This window comes from Monodon monoceros, unplaced genomic scaffold (genome assembly GCF_005190385.1).
Source record: "Monodon monoceros isolate NGI ecotype Baffin Bay Population unplaced genomic scaffold, NGI_Narwhal_1 Super_Scaffold_12, whole genome shotgun sequence".
Lineage (NCBI taxonomy): Eukaryota > Metazoa > Chordata > Mammalia > Artiodactyla > Monodontidae > Monodon > Monodon monoceros.
The window spans coordinates 121509745-121532281 of record NW_021703768.1 but is presented as its reverse complement, the minus strand read 5'-3'; the positions used below and the strand labels follow the sequence as shown (position 1 = coordinate 121532281).

Below are 22537 nucleotides of genomic sequence, written 5' to 3'. Positions count from 1 at the left end.
CTTGAAAGCCTTCCCGTGGAGGCTTTCAAGAAAAAGCATTCTGACAGAAACATGTAAGAGGGGACTTTTCACATCTTGCACCTAAGATCAATTTCACTGAATTCTTTATGTTCATTCCCTTTGGACCCTGAAGATAAATTTATCCATTCTACAGCAGCAAGACATTTCACACCTGCTATATGCTTGGCATTTATAGAACATTTACTGGGTGGTTCTGGTTACTCTGCTGCGTAGCAAACAACCCTAAAGCTGAATGTCTGAAAACAACAATGTATTATTATCTCTCACAGTCCTGAGAGCTGACTAAGCTCATCTGGGCAGTTCTCACCAAAGGTCTCTCACAAGGTTGCAGTCAGATAGCAGCGGGGGCTGGAGCCACCGCGAGGCTCATCTAGGCTGGGATCCAAGAAGGATTCTTCCCTCACAGATCTGTCCCCCCAGGGTTCCTTGTCCTCCTTCCTTCTCTCCACATGGTCTCACCTCTTCTATGGGCCTCTCCACATGGCTTGGTCTTCTGACACCATGGTGATCTTAGGATAGTCACACTTCTTCCACGGTGTTTGACTTCCAAGAGAAAAGAATGAAAACTGCTGGGCCAGTTGAAAGTTCCCCTCAAAACAGGCACAGTGTCGATTTGGCTGTATTCTATCATTAAAAGGAGTCCCAGGGTCTATTCAGATTCAAGGGTGCAGAGTGGTAGACTCTCTTTTTTTGTGGGGGAGTGACAAAACCACACTGCCGAAGAGTGTTGGGAGGGGAGCTATTGCAATTATCTTTGGAAAATGCAATATGCCACATTTGGTGTCTCAGGCGTGGAGAACAACAGTTCTACTCTATTCATATTCCAGATTGTGTTTTCAAATCCTTAAAGCCTTTGGGAATGGTGTTTCTTCTCTGTTTCTGCCATTTCCCCTCCCTGTTTCTCTTCCATCAAAATTTATTGAGTTTCCACAAAGGGATAGTCTCTCTGTTATAGTCACATCCTTGAATTCAGATAATGGTCTCAGTCACACTTTGCTGTACTAAAAAATTCTATTTTAATGTATCCCTACTCTTTTTTTTTTAGAAAAAGGAGAAAACATTATGGTTAATATGGAAGAGAATAAATAATACAGGAATAACCCAGCCATGTTAAGGAGCTAGTCCCTGCTCCTGGTAATGTTGGCTACATGAATGCTAAGAAGCAACCATTTGTCTATTTATTTATTGATGGCTCTGATACTGCTTAGTACTGGAAACACATTGGAGGACAAAACAGATACGGTACATGTTATAGGTTGAGTTACTTCCCCCCCAAATTTATATGGTGAAGTCCTAATCCTCAGTCCATCAGAATGTGACCTTATTTGGAAATAGGGTCATTGCATATGTCATTAGTTAAGATGAGGTCATAAGGATGAGCCTTAACCCAAGGTGACAGGTATCCCTATACTATAAAGAGGAGAAATGTGGACACAGACAGAAATGCACAGAGGGAAGATGATGTGAAGAGACACGGAGAAGACGGCCGACTACAAGCCAAGGAGCAAGGCCTGGAACAGATTCTTCCTTCACAGTCCTCAAAAGGAACCAACCCTGCCAACACCTGGATTTCAGACTTCTAGCCTCCAGAACGGTGAGACAGTACATTTCTGTTGTTTAAGCCACTGATTTTGTGGTACCCCTAGTAAACTAACATAGTCCCTATTCATAGAGCTTATCAGCCAGACATTAATCAAATAATTCCAAATAAGAGGGATATAATTATAAAATTGAACTAAGGAATATGAAGCAAAGCAATACAATTCTGTGAGAGCAGAGATTAAAGGAATCTTTCTTAGGCTGGTGGGTCACAGAAAGTGTCCATAAGAAAATGATGCTTGAGGTGAGCAATGAAGAGTGGTGATGAGTAAAGAGGATGAAAAGGAAGAGAAGCACGTCCCAAGTCGGGGGGAGGCTGTGGGGTGGGGACAGCATGTGCAAAGGCCTTTGTCAGCTGACAACGAAATGCAACTGAGAAACCGAAACAAAGGAAGTGTGCTTTTAGCACAGGGAATGGGAGGGGCAGTAGTGCAAAGTGAGGCAGAACACCACTAGGCAGAACACCACACCTTTGCAGGCCTTGTTCAAGACATCTTTCAGTATCACAATCACTGAGAACCCCTTAAAGAGTTATAAGCTGCAGGTGAGATAATCATATTCGAGTTGTAAAAAGACTACTCTCACTCTTTTTGGGAGAACATGTTGGAAAGTGCTCAGACCAGGGGCAGGGGAGGAAGATCTGGACTCAAGGAGACTGAGTGCAACGGCGTGTAGGGAGCAGGCTCAGATAGGTGGGAGAGAAGGCCAGCTGAATCCAGAAAAGGGTCAGGGAAGTAGAAAAGGATACCTGTGAGACATATTTAGGAAGAGAAGAGGATGAGATTTGCTGATGGAAGAGATATGCGAACATATGTATATGTATAACTGATGCACTTTATCATAAAGCAGAAACTAACACACCATTGTAAAGCAATTATACTCCAATAAAGATGTAAAAAAAACAATATACATGTTTATGATGAGAAAATCAGAAAATATAATAAAAAAGTAGAACAATAAAAAAAAAATAAAAAGGTTTGCTGATGGGAGGATTAGAGGTGACCGTGGCTATTTCTTTTTGCCTTCACTCAGTTAGGGTAGCTAGAAGAAGATCTGTTTTGAGGGAGATGTTTATGGATTTCAGACTGCTCATGTTTTATGGGCATTGGGGAGCTGCAAGCTGAGAAATCAAGAAGGCAATTGAATGTATAGGGAGCTCAAAAAGTGAAGTCTGAGACATAAATTTGAGGGTCATTAGCAAATAGATAAATTTAGAGACATAAATTTGAGGGTCATTAGCAAATAGATGGTGATTAGAGCTTTGCATGTGGTTGAGATTGCTACAAAAAAGGGTACAAAGTAGGGAGAGACAAAGGCCTGGAATGGAGAGCTAATTAACTACATTTATTTGATTTTTTTAATTTTCCTATTATTTTTATAAGGAAATGATACTAGAGTTTGTATCCAATTTCTCCTGACAAATCACTTTTTTAAAAAATTGAGGCCTCTGAAACAAACCACACATCTCCAAGTTACAGTACAACCTTGGGCAATTGTTAATCATATGTGTTTTCATTAAAAAAAAAAAAAAAAAAAAGAGCAATTGCAGTTTGGTTTTTTCACTTCAGATTACAGAAGGGGAAAATTTTTTTCTTAAGTATTTTAGATAAGAAGAAAGCAAGAATTGATCTTGCTTTTCATAGCTTAAAAAAAAAAAAAAAGCAGGTTGTTTTGTATCTTTAAAAACAACCTACTGTCCATAGGGAGAAAGAGACCTTATCTGATTACGACAATGATTGGATTTTTTTGTACATACTGACATTTGGTACAGGCACTATCTTTGAATCATTCCAGTTCTAGCACCATCACATTATTTGTACGTGTTTATTGCCTCTGTTAAAATAGAAAGATACATGCATGTGCTGTTTCCTTTATAAAGGAAACCCACTGGGTTGTGTCATTGCGTTGGCCCTTAGAAATTGTTAAATTATGTCTTTGTTAGTGTGGAGAGAAAATATATAAGCATGCTTACTTCACCACCCTCTTATGGTTCTCTTATCAAGCTTTCAGATGTTCATAGCCGTTAACTCTAGCTATGAAATGGGCATAGCTGGAAACAAAATAGCGGACTAGAATAATTTTTCAAAAGAGTAAGCAATGATATCCCATCATTGGGGTGGGTTGTTCATACATTTAAGGGAAATACGTGCTGCAATTCTGTATGTGTACTCCATTGCTTTTAATAATGATACCAGTGACAGTGAGAGTAGGGGAAAGTGCTGGTTCTCTTTAAATTTGATAAGAACTCTCTGTAACTTTATTAATACATCATTATAGCTCAAAATTTGCATACAGTTTGATCCAGCAATTTTATTTCTAGAACTTTAAGAAATTAATCATGAAACTCTGAAACGTTTAATCCACAAGAATATTAATCTCTATTTGGCTCTGAGAAGCAAAAACTTAGAACCAGAGAACACAGGTTAAAAATGGTAAGGTCCATCTATATGATGAAATAACTTGCAGCTATTAAAATCAGGATGTCAAAATATAATGAAATGGAAATAGTCACTATATAAGAACATTTTGTAAATACATATATGGAATACCACTTCTGTGCATGCATGTGAAAATGACTATTAAAAAAGTTTGAAATTGTATGCACTGAACACTTAATAAGACAATTCTTAAGTCTGAGTGTTAAATATACAGGTGATACATTTTTGTGGCTTTTTTGTATATTCCAATTTTTTCTCAATGAATGTGACTTTTCCATAGATATAGCAAAGAACTAATTTAAAAATATGATTACAGTAACCAAAGAGATACCTATTCCTTTGTCCCTCAACTACTTGCTAATATTTGGCATCCTAAAACTAGGGATTTATTTCTCTTCAATCCTGCAAAAATATTTCCTTGAGAAGAGAATTTACAAAGCAATAATAGTCATTTACATTTCAGTTTAATTAAGCTCACTGGCTCCTTCCAGAAACCTAAGTTTTATGGGTACAAATGAGGCTGCATCACAGGACAATAGGACCCCCAAGAGGAAGGTGAGTTCACTCCCGAAGGCTTACCCTACCTGTGGGAACCTGTGCCTTTTCACATTTTACCAATCTAAGGAGAAGTTGATGTAATTTAGTAATCTTAGAACTCTGCTCAAGGTCTTGGCATTTAACACTTTTAACAATGGATAAAAATGTTTGCAGTTTATTATTTGTTTTTAATCAGATTCAGATGGACGCTTTATCACCTACTACCCTAAATGTGTAATAATAAATACGGATCTAAGATCCATTCCTATATTGCCTAGGCTCTGGCATGTTAATTCTGTTTGTCTTCATTATATGTTTAAAATAACTTGGACTATTCTGAATCTCTTCCTTCTCCTTAGAGTTTTTCATCATTTATTCATTTCCATTGGGAAAATTCATTTTTGAGTAGGATGTCATTCAAACAACCTAAATGTTAGGTTTAGACAGCAGATTAAACTAGAATTAGGCTACATCATTCAAAAACACCCTATTCCTTCTAATACTTTTATTACCACTAATGCTACTATGAAGGAGAAAGCATTTATTGATCTTCTATGATTCAGGTACTTTACCTAATTAGATTACATATTAAATAGCTCACATATATTTATATAAATTAATGTAATTATATAAGCAACCCTTTAAGGTCAGTGATTTGTTCTTGTGTGATAGATGAGAAAACTGAAATTTAAAGATTCCCAACAACTTGTCCAACATCACACAGCTAGGAAGTACCAAATTGGATTCAAACCTTGGTCTCATTCAACTCTAAGTTTCCACTTTCATCCAGTGTGCTATGCTAAGTATCTAGATTTTTAGAAGAAAAAAAAAAGCGACCCTCCACACCACTACTAACATTGGAATCACTACCACTATCACCACCAACTAGAATGTGATGTTGAGGGCCATTTTCAATAATAGGACGCATCACTGTAGCCAAGCTAACTGTTTGCCACTCTCAATACATTTTAATGACAACAGCTTAAAGTCAGTCACAGAGTGTGAGGTTCCTAGACGATCTGTGCTCTCTAAAGCACTCACGTAGCCCAAAAGCCACTTGGAATTCTCTGACAGCCATCTCCATTTTTCTTGACATAGCTGTCACGTCACACTTGAGTTTATTTCCACTATCTATCCTCAGAATCTTTGCAATCAAGTTATTTTAGACAATTGATGACAAACTACCACTCAAGTCACCATTTTGGATGAGTTGAGGCACTTATTTATTTTCTCTCTTGGTAGACTTTTTCAGCAGCCTGTAAGCTGATACATATAAATGACAACCTGGGTTGAGTATATTTTCACTGCACTTGACAAGCTCACTGGACCGAAAGACCTCTAGTCCAGGTGGGAATAAGCATGCTGAAAGGTCTAAATTACTTAAACATATTTCCTCTCAATCAGAAATTTGAGTTCTCACCAGGCTTGTGGAATGCAATTGGCCATTTTAGTTAAGGCCCATTGGAAGGAAAGGGAAAATAACATTTTAAAGAATAGATGAATAATCTCATTGATATCATACCTGTTCCCTCAGACAGGCATTCTCTATTATAGATTTGGTGGGACTGAGAAAGAAGCAATAAGGAGACTAGGGTATAGCCAAAGAAAAAATATAGTTTTATGCACAGTATGTTATATATAGCATGTATATATTTACATATACATATTATATTTTTGTACGTGTGTGTGTGTATATATATGTATGTATATATGAAATTGGGAAATGACTTAGTTGCTCTCTCAAAATACCAATAATACCATGCACTGCTTAAGGAATATTTAAAAGCATAAAGTATATGACCAGCACTTTATTAATAACCACAGCCAACATTTATTAAGCACTTACTATGTACCAGACACATTGTGCTACACAGATGCACACAACTATATGTGTATAACTCTCACAATAGCCCAGTGAGTTCCCATTTCACAGGTAGGATAACTGACACTCAGAGAGGGCTAAATAATGAACTCATTCAAATGTACATTGTTAGTAAGTGGCAAAGCCGAGATTATACATACATGTCTTTTGGCTCTGCAGTGATGATGCTAATCTATATACTATACATTCTCCCTAATGATCCCTGACAGATACCAGAATTTCTCAAGTTGTGGCCTGATGCTATCTCTATCAGATTTACCTGGTATGTGCTAAAACACAATTTCTTTGCTCTTTTATTCACTTTCCAAATTAGAATCTCTGGAAAGCAGGTCCCAAAGATCTACATTTTTTATTTGCTCCAAGCGTGACTTTTCAAAAATGCCAGTATTTGAGATCAAGTGTGGCTAACAGGAGGCTCATGACTGTGAGAATAATACAGTAGAAAGACCGTGGTATCAGAAGTCAGGTGACCTGGGTCTTAATTCCACCCTGCAAGTAATAAGTTCTGTGACTTTGGACAAGTTACTTCACCTTTCTGGGCCTGTATTATCCCATCTGTAAAGTGGTGATATTAGATCAGATGCCTACTATAACATTTTGCAAATACTTTAAACAGACCCCCACAATATGGGAAATATTAGTTCTGTTAGGCTCTGCATTGATCAGTCTACTCATAAGTCCTGTTTGCAGCGCCGGCCACTGTATTTCAGAGAGACTTTCACTCTCTGGAGTAGAGTCAAGACTGGCCAGCACCACAGCCAGGCAAGAGCATGTGGGTCCTTCCCTGGCCTTCAACACTCTTCTAGGTTTAATTAAAGATGGGTGAGTGAGGGCTGCCATTCCAAACATGCCAAGGTTGAGGCACAGAAGTAGATTTCTTCCAACCAGCAGCATATTTTCATGGAAAACAAGTGATATTTTCTATTTGAGAAAGCAGGGACTTTTAGAACTGACAGCAACAGCTCCCTAATCTATTTGAGCTAAGAGGTAATCATTTCCAACCTCCGAAACCATTCCTGCAAATCCAACAGCACGCATGTCATTTGTGGCTCACACAAATGTACTGGCCTTTACAAGAGAAGTAAATATGTCCTCAGTGGCTGCTTTGTATTGGCAATTAACTGACCTGCTGCCAGAATCTGGCTTCTGCATATGCAAATGAACGTTTAGCAGCACACCGTAGAATGCAGGGACACATTTCATTTTGCATGCATATTTTGGGAGCCTGGAAGAAAACGTGGTCTTTATTTTAATCTGCAGTGGCTTGTCCAGTGTTTTCCATACAAACATGTTTACTAGATCGGTGTTTGATATTTAGGTCCCAAAATAAACAGTTAATGAATATTCATGTATGTTGAATGCAATCAGAGAAAGAGCCAATAGACTGTCAGAGTGCATACTCCTACACCCCACCTGTAACCATTAGGATAACAGGACTACACTGCCCCTAACAAGGCACAGAATCGTTCATTCAACAAACAGCTATCATTGCACATTACGTATGCACCACTGAAATAAACAATGGAGGCTTTTTTTTTTAATTTCAAGGAGGAAAAATTACCCGAAAGTAGAGAATAATGGTTTAAGAGTGTTTATTCAATAAATATTTATTGAGTACATACTTCATGTGTATGAGATACTGATAGAGGCACTGAAGCTTCAAGCAATGAATTTTTTTTAAAAAGTGTTAAAAATTATTTCTCTTGCAGAGTTCATGTTTGGTCTGAGGAAGACAAAGGTTAAGTGAATATGAAGTATGATAGACGGTGATGAGTACTATGAAAGAAAGAAAGAGAGAGAGAAAAAGAAAGAAAGAGAGAAAGAAAGAAAGGAAGGGAGAAGGGAACAGAGGTACTGGTGAAAGGTGACTGACTTAAATAAGGTCAGGAAAGTACAACCGAGAAGATACAATCTGAATGTAGATTTGATGAAGATAAAGAAGTGAGCCATGGGGGTATCAGTGCAAAGAGCGTTGTAGGCAGAGAAAATTTTAAGTGCAATATTTCTGAAGCAGGTGAATGCCCAGTAAGTTAGAAGAATGGATGGCTAACATAGAGGAAACAAATGTTAAGAAAGGAGTCAGAGAGATAAGAGGATGCCCGATCATCTAAGCCTTTGTAAACCATAAAAAGTTTGACTTTAACTCTGATTGAGATAGGAAGCCATTGGGATTTGAGCAGAGGATGACATCACTGAACTTGTATTTTAAAAGAAAGACATTAGCCATTGAGCTGAAAGTAGACTATAGCAGACAAGAGCAGAAGGAGGAAGTCTGGTGGGTTGGGTTTTGCTATTAACAAATTTATGAATGACGGAGGCATGGATCAGGGTAGTAGTGGTGAAGTTTGTGGTAACCGGTTGGATTTTGAATGTCTGTGGAGCTAATATGATTCCTTGGACCATCTAATTTTCATTTTGAAATATCATATACATGTAGAAAAGTATGAAAAACATCAATGGAAAACTTACCAAATAATGTAAAGCAAACACCAAGTATCCCCCAGCCAGGTTAAGAAATAGAACGTTGCCAGCACACCAGATACTCCATAGAGTTAGCACATTGGAAGAAAGACTGGATGTGCTAAGTAGAAGCGTGGAAGATAAAAAAAAAGACCCAAATCAAACTTATAAAGATGAAAATTACAAGAGCTTACATAAAAAATTCACTAGATAGGATGAACAACAGAATAGACATTGCAGAATAAAAGATTAATGAACTTTCCAGATGATGTCTTTCATGAAAAGGGATAGAACTACGTTCTTGAGAAATATGATGGACATCTTCCAATAGAAATAAAAGCTGCTCCTGCAGGCTCTGTCATTCTCAGAGGAAGTTTCTCTTCACAGTAGAAAACTCAGATTCACAGTGTTACTTGCTAACAAACTGGATTGAGACTATTCTTGTTCAGTCCTAATATCCAATAACAGTGGTCACAAATGCTAGAGAGCAGAAGAAAATATTGGCCAAATATTTATTAGAAATTTCCAATAACCTAGATGGTCCTGTATGTAAGTTACATGATTTTGGCTACAGAGGAGTCTCTTTTTAAGAGACTGCTGGCATTGGAGCCTCTGCTCACTTGGTTAATTTCAAAGGAAAATATAGAGTAGCAGGGATTGGTTTAATTACAAATACTATGGAGGGGGTACCTTCAAGATGGCACAGGAGTAAGACGTGGAGATCACTATCTTCCCCACAAATATATCAAAATTACATCTACATGGGGAACAACTCCTACAGAACACCTACTGAATGCTGGCAGAAGGCCTCAGATTTCCCAAAAAAGCAACAAACTCCCCACATACCTGGGTAGGGCAAAAGAAAAAAGGAAACACAGAGACAAAAGAATAGGGATGGGACCTGCACCTCTGGGAGGGAGCTGTAAAGGAGGAAAAGTTTCCACACACTAGGAAGCCCCTTCACTGGCGGAGGGGAAGCTTCGGAGGCACGGAGGAGAGCGCAGCAACAGGGGTGCGGAGGGCAAAGCGGAGAGATTCCCACAAAGAGGATCAGTGCCAACCAGCACTCACCAGGCCAAAGGGCTTGTCTGCTCACCCGCCAGGGCGGGCGGGGGCTGGGAGCTGAGGCTCAGGTTTCAGAGGTCGGATTCCAGGGAAAGGTCTGGGGTTGGCTGCATGAAGGGGGCTACTGTGCCACGGCTAGCCAGGAGGGAGTCCAGGAAAAAGTCTGAACTGCCTAAGAGACAAGAGAACATTGTTCCGGAGTGCTAGAGGACAGGGGATTCAGAGCACCCCCTAAATGAGCTCCAGAAACGGGCGTGAGCCGCGGCTGTCAGCACAGACACCAGAGACGGGCATGAACAGCTAAGGCTGCTGCTGCAGCCACCAAGAAGCCTGTGTACAAGCACAGGTCACTATCCACACCTCCCCACCGGGGAGCCTGTGCAGCCCACCACTGCCAGGGTCCCGTGATCCATGGACAACTTCCCTGGGAGAACACAAGGCATGCCTCAGGCTGTTGCAATATCACGTCGGCCTCTGCCACTGCAGGCTCGCCCTGCATTCTGTATCCCTCCTTCCCCAAATCTGAGTGAGGCAGAGCCCCCTAAGGAGCTGCTCCTTTAACCCCCTCCTGTCTGGGCAAAGAAGAGACCCCAGAGGGTGACCTACATGCAGAGGCGGGGCCAAATCCAAAGCTGAACCCCAGGAGCTGTGCGAACAAAGAAGAGAAAGGGAGCAGCGGATTAAATCTCCACAACCAACCTGATGTACCCTGCATCTCTAGAATAACTGAATAGACAAGGAATCATCCCAAAATTGAGGTGGTGGACTTTGAGAGCAACTGTAGACTTGGGGTTTGCTTTCTGCATCTAATTTGTTTCTGCTTTTATGTTTATCTTACTTTAGTATTTAGAGCTTATTATCATTGGTACATTTATTGATTTCGTTGCTCTCTTTCTTTTTTTAAATATATCTATATATTTTTTTCTTTCATCTTTCACCTTTTGTGTGTGTGTATGTGTATGCTTCTTTGTGTGATTTTGTCTGTATACCTTTGCTTTTACCAATTACCTAGGGTTCTGTCTGTCCATCTTTTCTTTTTTTGTATAGTTTTTAGTGCTTGTATCACTGGTGAATTTGTTTTTTGGATTGGCTGCTCTCTTCTTTCTTTCCTTTTTTTTCTATTACTTTTTAATTTTTTTATTTTTAATATTCTTAATTTTAATAACTTTTATTTTATTTTATTTCATTTTAGTTTTCTTCTTTTTTCTTTCTTTCTTTTTCTTCCCCTTTCATTCTCAGCTGTGTGGCTGACAAGGTCTTGGTGCACCAGCTCAGGCCTGAGCCTCTGAGGTGGGAGAGCTGAGTTCAGGACATTTCTCCACCAGAGACTTCCTGGCCCCATGTAGTATCAAACGGCAAAAGCTCTCCCAAGATCTCCATCTCAGGGAAAAGACACAGCTCCACTCAATGAGCAGCAAGATACCGTGCTGGACACCGTAGGTCAAACAACTAGCAAGACAGGAACACAACCGCACCCATTAGCAGAGAGGCTGCCTAAAATCATAATAAGGGCACAGACACCCCAAAACACACCATGGGATGTGGTCCTGCCCACCAGAAACCCAAGATCCGCCCTCATCGACCAGAACACAGGCACTAGTCCCCTCCACCAGGAAGCCAACACAACCCACTGAACCAAACATAGCCACTGGGGGCAGACACCAAAAACAACTAGAAAAGCTGAGGCTGAGGAAGATGGCAGAAGAGTAAGACGCAGAGATCACCATCCTCCCCACAGATACATCAGAAATATATCTACACATGGAACAACTCCTACAGAACACCTACTGAACGCTGGAAGAAGACCTCAGACCTCCCAAAAGGCAAGAAACTACCAACGTACCTGGGTAGGGCAAAAGAAAAAAGAATAAATAGAGACAAAAGGATAGGGACGGGACCTGCACCAGTGGGAGGGAGCTGTGAAGGAGGAAAGGTTTCCACACACTAGGAAGCCCCTTCGTGGGCAGAGACGGCGGGTGGCGGAAGGGGGAAGCTTCGGAGCCACAGAGGAGAGCGCAGCAACAGGGGTGCAGAGGTCAAAGGAGAGAGATTCCCGCACAGAGGATCGGTGCCGAAAAGCACTCACCAGCCCGAGAGGCTTCTCTGCTCACCCTCTGGGGTGGGTGGGGGCTGGGAGCTGAGGCTCAGGCTTCAGAGGTCGGATCGCAGGGAGAGGACTGGGGTTGGCGGCGTGCACACAGCCTGAAGGGTTTAGTGCACCACGGCTAGCCGGGATGGAGTCCGGGAAAAGGTCTGGACCTGCCGAAGAGGCAAGAGACTTTTTGTTTCCTCTTTGTTTCCTGCTGCACAAGGAGAGGGGATTAAGAGCACCGCTTAAAGGAGCTCCAGAGATGGGTGCAATCTGCGGCTATCAGCGCAGACCCCAGAGACGGGCATGAGACGCTAAGGTTGCTTCTGCCGCCACCAAGAAGCATGTGTGCAAACACAGGTCACTATCCACACCTCCCCTCCCAGAAGCCTGTGCAGCCCACCACTGCCAGGGTCCCATGATCCAGGGACAACTTCCCCCGGAAAATACACAGTGCGCCTCAGGCTGCTGCAACGTCATGCGGGCCTCTGCCGCCGCATTCTCGCCCCACATCTGTACTCCTCCCTCCCCACGCCCTGAGTGAGCCACAGCCCCCGAATCAGCTGCTCATTTAACCCCGTCCTGTCTGAGCAAAGAACAGACACCCTCAGGCGACCTACACGCACAGGCGGGGCCAAATCCAAAGCTGAACCCCAGGAGCCGAGCGAAAAAAGAAGAGAAAGGGAAATCCCTCCCAGCAGCCTCAGGAGCAGCAGATGAAATCTCCACAATCAACTTGATGAACCCTGCATCTGTGGAATACCTGAACAGACAACGAATCATCCCAAATAGAGGAGATGGACTTTGGGAGAAAGACATATTACTTTTTCCCCTTTTCCTCTTTTCGTGAGTGTGTATGTGTATGCTTCTGTGAGAGATTTTGTCTGTATAGCTTTGCATTCACCATTTGTCCTAGGGTTCTGTCCGTTCGTGTTTTTTTTTTTTACTCAAAAAAATTTTTTTTCTTAATAATTATTTTTTATTTTAGTAACTTTATTTTATTTTATCCTCTTTCTTTCTTTCCTTCTATTTTTTCTCCCTTTTATTCTGAGCCATACGGATGAAAGGCTCCTGGTGCTCCAGCCAGGAGCCAGTGCTGTGCCTCTGAGGTGGGAGAGCCAACATCAGGACACTGTTCGACAAGAGACCTCCAAACTCAATGTAATATCAAACAGCGAAAATCTCCCGGAGATCACCACGCAACACCAAGACCCTCCTTCACTCAACAACCAGCAAGCTACAGTGCTGGACACCCTATGTCAAACAACTAGCAAGACAGGAACACAACCCAACCCATTAGGAGAGAGGCTGCCTAAAATCATAATAAGGCCACAGACACCCCAAGACACACCACCAGACATGGACCTGCCCACCAGAAAGACAAGATCCAGCCTCATCCACCAGAACACAGGCACTAGTCCCATTCACCAGGAAGCCTACACAACCCAGTGAACCAACCTTAGCCACTGGGTACAGACACCAAAAACAACGGGAACTACAAACCTGCAGCATGCAAAAAGGAGACCCCAAACACAGTAAGATAAGCAAAATGAGAAGACAGAAAGACACACAACAGATGAAGGATCAAGGTAAAAACCCACCAGACCTAACAAATGAAGAGGAAATAGGCAGTCTACCTGAAAAAGAATTCAGAATAATGAGAGAAAAGAAAATCCAAAATCTTGGAAACAGAATACAGAAAACGCAAGAAACATTTAACAAGAACCTAGAAGAACTAAAGAGGAAACAAGCAACAATGAACAACACAATAAATGAAAACAAAAATACTCTAGAAGAGATCAATAGCAGAACAACTTAGGCAGAAGAACGGATAAGTGACCGGGAAGATAAAATAGTGGCAATAACTACTGCAGAGCAGAATAAAGAAAAACGAACGAAAAGAACTGAGGACAGTCTCAGAGACCTCTGGGACAACATTAAATGCACCAATATTTGAATTATAGTGGTCTCAGAAGAAGAGGAGAAAAAGAAAGGGACTGAGAAAATATTTGAAGACATTATAGTTGAAAACTTCCCTAATATGGGAAAGGAAATAGTCAATCAAGTACAGGAAGCACAGAGAGTCCTATACAGGATAAATCCAAGGATAAACACGCCAAGACACATATTAATTAAACTATCAAAATTAAATTCAAAGAAAACATATTAAAAGCAGCAAGGGAAAAACAACAAATAACACACAAGGGAATTCCCATAAGGTTAACAGCTAATCTGACAGCAGAAACTCTGCAAGCCAGAAGGGACTGGCAGGACATATTTAAAGTGATGAAGGAGAAAAACCTACAACTAAGATTACTCTACCCAGCAAGGATCTCATTCAGATTTGATGGAGAAATTCAAACCTTTACAGACAAGCAAAAGCTGAGAGAGTTCAGCACCAAACCCACTTTACAACAAATGCTAATGGAACTTCTCTAGGCAAGAAACACAAGAGAAGGAAAAGACCTACAATAACAAACCCAATACAATTAAGAAAATGGGAATAGGAACATACATATCAATAATTATCTTAAATGTAAATGGTTTAAATGCTCCCACCAAAAGACACAGCCTAGCTGAATGGATACAAAAACAAGACCCATATATATGCTGTCTACAGGAGACTGACTTCAGACCTAGGGACACATACAGACTGAAAGTGAGGGGATGCAAAAAGATATTCCATGCAAATGGGAATCAAAAGTAAGCTGGTGTAGCAATCCTCATATCAGACAAAATAGACTTTAAAAAAAGACTATTACAAGAGATAAAGAAAGATATTACATAATGATCATGGGATCAACCCAAAATGAAGATATAACAATTGTAAATATTTATGCACCCAACATAGGAGCACCTCAATACATAAGGCAAATACTAACAGCCATAAAAGGGGAAATCGACAGTAACACAAACATAGTAGGGGACTTTAACACCTCACTCTCAACAATGGACAGATCATCCAAAATGAAACTAAATAAGGAAACACAAGCTTTAAATGATACATTAAAGAAGATGGACTTCATTGATATTTATAGGACATTCCATCCAAAAACAACAGAATACACATTTTTCTCAAGTGCTCATGAAACACTCTCCAGGATAGATCATATCTTGGGTCACAAATAAAGCATTGGTAAATTTAAGAAAACTGAAATCGTATCAAGTATCTTTTCCAACCACAACGCTATGAGAATAGATATCACTTACAGGAAAAGATCTGTAAAAAATGCAAACACATGGAGGCTAAACAATACATTACTTAATAACCAAGTGATCACTGAAGAAATCAAAGAGGAAATCAAAAATACCTAGAAGCAAATGACAATGGAGACACCACGACCCAAAAACCTATGGGATGCAGCAAAAGCAGTTCTAAGAGGGAAGTTTACAGCAATAAATCCTACCTGAAAAAACAGGAAACATCTCATACAAACAACGTAACTTTGCACCTAAAGCAATTAGAGAAAGAAGAATAAAAAAAAACCCCAAAGTTAACAGAAGGAAAGAAATCATAAAGATCAGATCACAAACAAATGAAAAAGAAAGGAAGGAAACGATAGCAAAGATCAATAAAACTAAAACCTGGTTCTTTGAGAAGATAAACAAAATTGATAAACCATTAGCCAGACTCATCAACAGAAAAAGGGAGAAGACTCAAATCAATAGAATTAGAAATGAAAAAGGAGAAGTAATAACTGACACTGCAGAAATACAAAGGATCATGAGAGATTACTATAAGCAACTCTATGCCAATAAAATGGACAACCTGGAAGAAAGGGACAAAGTCTTAGAAATGCACAATTTTCCGAGACTGAACCAGGAAGAAATAGAAAATATGAACAATCACAAGCACTGAAATTGAAACTGTGATTAAAAGTCATCCAACAAACAAAAGCCCAGCACCAGATGACTTCACAGGCGAATTCTATCAAACATTTAGAGAAGAGTTAACACCTATCCTTCTCAAACTCTTCCAAAATATAGCAGAGGGAGGAACACTCCCAAACTCATTCTACAAGGCCACCATCACCTTGATACCAAAACCAAACAAAGATGTCACAAAGAAAGCAAACTACAGACCAATATCACTGATGAACATAGATGCAAAAATCCTCAACAAAATACTAGCAAACAGAATCCAACAACACATTAAAAGGATCATTCACCATGATCAAGTGGGGTTTATTCCAGGAATGCAAGGATTCTTCAATGTACGCAAACCAATCAACCTGATACGCCATATTAACAAATTGAAGGAGAAAAACCTATGATCATCTCAATAGATGCAGAGAAAGCTTTCAACAAAATTCAACACCCATTTATGATAAAAATCCTGCAGAAGTAGGCACAGAGGGAACTTACCTCAACATAATAAAGGCCATATATGATAAACCCACAGCCATTATCATCCTCAATGGTGAAAAAGTGTAACCATTTTCACTAAGATAAGGAACAAGGCAAGGTTGCCAACTCTCACCACTAGCATTCAACATAGTTTTAGAAGTTTTAGCCACAGCAATCAGAGAAGAAAGAGAAATAAAAGGAATCCAACTCGGAAAAGAAGAAGTAAAGCTGTCACTCTTAGCAGATGACATGATACTATACATAGAGAATCCTAAAGATGCTACCAGAAAACTACTGGAGCTAATCAATGAATTCGGTAAAGTAGCAGGATACAAAATCAATGCACAGAAATCTCTTGCATTCCTATACACTAATGATGAAAAATCTGAAAGTGAAATTAAGAAAACATTCCCAGTTACCATTGCAACAAAAAGAATAAAACCTAGGAATAAACCTACCTAAGGAGACAAAAGACCTGTAGGCAGAAAATTATAAGACACTGATTAAAGAAATTAAAGATGATACAAATAGATGGAAAGATATACCATGTTCTTGGATTGAAAGAATCAACATTGTGAAAATGGCTCTACGACCCAAAGCAATCTACAGATTCAATGCAATCCCTATCAAACAACCACTGGCATTTTTCACAGAACTAGAAAAAAAAATTTCACAATTTGTATGGAAACACAAAAGACCTGAATAGCGAAAGCAATCTTGAGAAAGAAAAATGGAGCTATAGGAATCAGGCTCCCTGACTTCAGACTATACTACAAAGCTACAGTAATCAAGACAGTACTGTACTGGCACAGAAACAGAAATATTGATCAGTGGATCAGGGTAGAAAGCCCAGAGATAAACTCACACACATATGGTCACCTTATCTTTGATAAAGGAGGCAAGAATATACAGTGGAAAAAAGACAGCCTCTTCAATAAGTGGTGCTGGGAAAACTGGACAGGTACATGTAAAACTATGAAATTAGAACACTCCCTAACACCATACACAAAAATAAACTCAAAATGGATTAAAGACCTAAATGTAAGGTGAAACACTATCAAACTCTTAGAGGAAAACATAGGGAGAACGCTCTATAACATAAATCACAGCAAGATCCTTTTTGACCCACCTCCAAAAGAAATGGAAATAAAAACAAAAATAAACAAATGGGACCTCATGAAACTTCAAAGCTTCTGCACAGCAAAGGAAACCATAAACAAGACGAAAAGACAACCCTCATAATGGGAGAAAATATTTGCAAATGAAGCAACTGACAAAGGATTAATCTCCAAATTTATAAGCAGCTCATGCAGCTCAATAACAAAAAAAACAAACAACCCAATCCAAAAATGGGCAGATGACCTAAATAGACATTTCTCCAAAGAAGATATACAGATTGCCAACAAACACATGCAAGAATGCTCAACATCACTAATCATTAGAGAAATGCAAATCAAAACTACAATGAGATATCATCTCACACCAGTCAGAATGGCCATCATCAAAAAATCTAGAAACAATAAATGCTGGAGAGGGTGTGGAGAAAAGGGAACACTCTTGCACTGTTGTTGGGAATGTACATTGATACAGCCACTACGGATAACAGTATGGAGATTCCTTTAAAAACTAAAAATGGAACCACCATATGACCCAGCAATCCCAGTACTGGGCATATACCCTGAGAAAACCATAATTCAAAGAGTCTTGTACCAAAATCTTCATTGCAGCTCTATTTACAATAGCCAGGACATGGAAGCAACCTAAGTGTCCACTGACATTTGAATGGGTAAAGAAGATGTGGCATGTATGTACAATGGAATATTACTCAGCCATAAAAAGAAACAAAATTGAGTTATTTGTTTTGAGGTGAATGGACCTAGAGACTGTCATACAGAGTGAAGTTAAGTCAGAAAGAAAAAAAAATACCGTATGCTAACACATATATATTGAATCTTAAAAAAAAAAAAAAAAGGTTCTGAAGAACCTAGGGGCAGGACAGGAATAAGGAAACAGACGTAGAGAATGGACTGGAGGACATGGGGAGGGGGAATGGTAAGCTGGGATGAAGTGAGAGAGTGGCATGGACATATATACACTACCAAATGTAAAATAGTCAGCTAATGGGAAGCAGCTGCATAGCACAGGGAGATCAGCTCATTGCTTTGTGTCCACCTAGAGGGATGGGATATGGAGGGTGGGAGGGAGAGGCAAGAGGGAGGAGATATGGGGATATATGTATATGTATATCTGATTCACTTTGTTATAAGGCAGAAACTAACACAGCATTGTAAAGTAATTATTCTCCAATAAAGATGTTTAAAAAGAAAATGCTATGGAACAAAAGATCCTGTTCTAGTCTATTCTGTTCTAGTGGCAGAACACAGTACCATAATAGCTTGAGGTGAAGACCATAAAAAAGATGTTTCTGAACATAAAGAAACTTTTTATCAGCGCCTGGATTTGTAGTCTGCAAAAACTATAACATTTATAATGTGTGAGAGATAATAGAGGGTAAGGATCTAAGACATTTAATGTTTCCAAAGTGTGCAGAGGCACCACTAATAATCATAGCTGTTTTTTGAAATCTTCTTAATACTGTATTAAAGACTATGATATTTTAGGTACGAATTTCCCTGCTACTGAGAACTCAATGAGCTGCAAGTTGCTGCCCCCTTACCCTAGAGTTAGTCAAGGGGATGTTGCAGATGTAACACCTTTAAAGAGATTGTGGAAGGTGTGAAGCAAAAAACAAAAATGGAGCGTTGAAAATGTTTCTTTTGGTTCTGGTGGAAGCTTTGCTACAGCCATTAACAAGGCATCTCTTGAACGTTTCCGTCAAGCATAGTCATGTTGTAATTACTGGCCTTGGGATTAAGGTCTTTAAGGACTTTGTTGCTGATCCCAACAAAAGGCCCATGTAGGGCTGATTACCTTTACATAGGATACCAGCAGGGAATTTTGTTGCATTTGAAAAATACTTTGAAGAATAAGGTCATGATTTTCTCCAGACAGTGTTCAAGAATGGGGTGACAGGGCTTCCCTGGTGGCGCAGTGGTTGAGAGTCCGACTGCCGATGCAGGGGACACGGGTTCGTGCGCCGGTCCGGGAAGATCCCACATGCCACGGAGCGGCTGGGCCCGTGAGCCATGGCCGCTGAGCCTGCGCGTCCGGAACCTGTGCTCCGCAATGGGAGAGGCCACAACAGTGAGAGGCCCGCGTACCGCAAAAAAAAAAAAGAATGGGATGATGACAAAAAGCTATTTATTTGATGTAGTAAGAAAAAATGCAAAACTGGATATGGAGCGTCTCCAGCTGGATATGGCAGAATCTCAATAGGCTTTGTTTTATGACTGGATATGTGTGTGTGAGTATATACACACGCATGCATGCATAGATCTCTGTGTGAATATGTAATGCACCATGTTTTTCATACAGGCATATGGTGGTTCTTTGTGTTTTATGGTAGATTTCAATGAAATTATTTGCTGGTTTATGAATATACTGCCCTTTCATTTTTTTTTCTTTTTTTCCCCAATGTTTAGGTCATCTCAAAGTAGGAAATACATTTAATCATGTAAAAGATTAATGCTAAAATAAGCTTTTTGGGCCTTTTGCCAGTAGATAGTAATTCAGTCTGGTATTGATCTTTTCACGAGTAACAGAACTGAGAAATTTTATATATAACTGAAGATCATAAACTAGGTTTGCATAAAATTATCATGATTGCTTCATGTTTATATTTAACTTATAGTTTTGTATAAACAAGATTGTGTAGGGCTTCCCTGGTGGCACAGTGGTTGAGAGTCCGCCTGCCGATGCAGGGGACACGGGTTCATGCCCCAGTCCGGGAAGATCCCACATGCCGCAGAGCGGCTGGGCCCGTAGCCATGGCCGCTGAGCCTGCGCGTCCGGAGCCTGTGCTCCGCAACGGGAGAGGCCACAACAGTGAGAAGCCCGCGTACCGCAAAAAAAAAAAAAAAAAAATTGTGTAAGATATATTTAAAGTTTTAATGATTTAACAATCTTTCCAACTTTTCATGATTTTTAGGAATGCAGACTTTTACGAAAATGAAATTACACTCCCTCTTCTCCATTAATCAGCAAATAAAATATGGCCTTAACAAAGTTGTGTCATTATACAGTTTGAAAATTATGTCAGGATATACCCTATAGAATTACTAACCTCAATGCCCCTTGTAGAGTATATATTAATCATTCTACATTAAAGAAAATAATGGTTGTTAATGGAATGCCAAGGCACTATACAGTGATTATATATGTTAGTTGTGGTATCATAGCAGTGAAATGTCAAATTTGAAAGGCCTGTACTACAATTTTACATGAAAGAAACTACTCGTGGCTCTAATATGCACCTTGCGAGTTTAAGGAGATAATGTTTTTTAGAGAGAAACTCTGCTTCCACTATAGATTAGGTACATAAGTATAAACTTTGACAAAAGTGGAAGGAGTGTATTCTAAAGTAATTGCACTTCTGAATTTATTTTTCATATCCTATATTTGATATGACTAAATGAATTACTGGAACAATTAGTAAGTGTACTTAATTTAAATGTTTTGATCCTGTTATACTTTTCATTAAGTTTAAAAAAAGTTAAATTAGATACAAAATTGTAAAAGAAAAAAAAAAGATTAGTGAGCTTGAAGGTGTAGCAACAGAAATTATTCAAAATAAAACAGAGAAAAAGTACTGGGAAAAAAATGAAAGCATCAGTGAGCAGTGAGACAACTTGATGTGCTTCATCTATAAACATTTAGAATTACTCTCCCCAGAGGAGAAGAAAGGGGAAAATATACATATATTTTAAAAACTTGGCTGAAAATCTTGTAAAGTTCATGACAACTATACACCCACAGATTCGAAAAGCTCAACAAACTCCAAGCATGAGAAACATGAAAGAACCTGTCTTTGTTCCCCTGTATATACCATGTCTATTTGCATTGGCTGATTTGAAGATTTTCTTTCTTCACTAGTTTCAAGCAATTTGATTAAAATGTACCTTGGTTTAGGTTCTTTTATATTTCTTGTTTGTTATAAGTATTTCACATAATTAGTTTTTATTGTGATTGTTATAGGTAAAATTTTGTCCCCCCAGAATAGACACTTTGAAGTCCTAACCCTCAGTAATTCAGAATGTGTGACCTTATTTGGAAATAAGACCTTTACAGAGGTAATAATTAAAATGAGGTGGGCCCTAATCCAATATGACTGACATGTTTGTAAAGAGGAGACATTTGGACACAGAGACAAGTATGCACAGAGGGAAGACAATGTGAAGACATACAGGGAGAACACCATGTGATACAGAGGATTGGAGTGACGCATCTATAAGCCAAGGATTGTCAAAGATGGCCAGAAAACCATCAAAAGGTAGGAAGGGCAAGGAAGGATTCTCCTACATGTTTCAGGGGGAGCATGGCCTTGCTGACACCTCTTCATTCTTAATAGCCTCCAGGCATTTAGAGTATGAGAGATCCTGTAAGTGCTCTGAAACAAGTGAGACCAAAGATGGTTCTTCAGGCAGCCCCCAGGAAAGTTGGACCATTGGATGTTCTCTCCAATTCTTTTTGTTGTTTTTTTTTGCGGTACGCGGGCCTCTCACTGTTGTGGCCTCTCCTGTTGCGGAACACAGGCTCCGGACGCGCAGGCTCAGCGGCCATGGCTCACGGGCCCAGCAGCTCCGCAGCATGTGGGATCCTCCCGGACCGGGGCACGAACCCGTGTCCCCTGCATCGGCAGGCGGACTCTCAACCACTGCGCCACCAGGGAAGCCCTCTCTCCAATTCTTTACCTCTCCAGGGAGAAGCTGGGAACTGAGGCCTTTCACCTATTTTCTCTGTGCTAAACCAGGAGAAGGGCTGCAGTGATGAGCTACATGCTAGATCAAACCACTGTCTTTGTTCTTACTAATCCTCAGGTGGCTAGAATATGCTGGGTTCTGTTAGCACACTGAGACAAACCAGACAAAAGCCAGTCCTTGAGCAGCTCTTCTAAAAGTTGGTGCATTTGCCATGTGGTCCAACTCTCTTTCCCTCCCCAGGGAGAAGCTGAGAGCTGGAGTGTTTCATGCCTTCACTTTG

General features: G+C 40.0%; 1 pseudogene; it reads left to right on the top strand.

The window, feature by feature from the left end:
• Nucleotides 1-9189: 9189 nt before the first annotated feature.
• Nucleotides 9190-19204, top strand: LOC114892140 (annotated as a pseudogene).
• The last annotated feature ends 3333 nt before the right edge of the window (nt 19205-22537 follow it).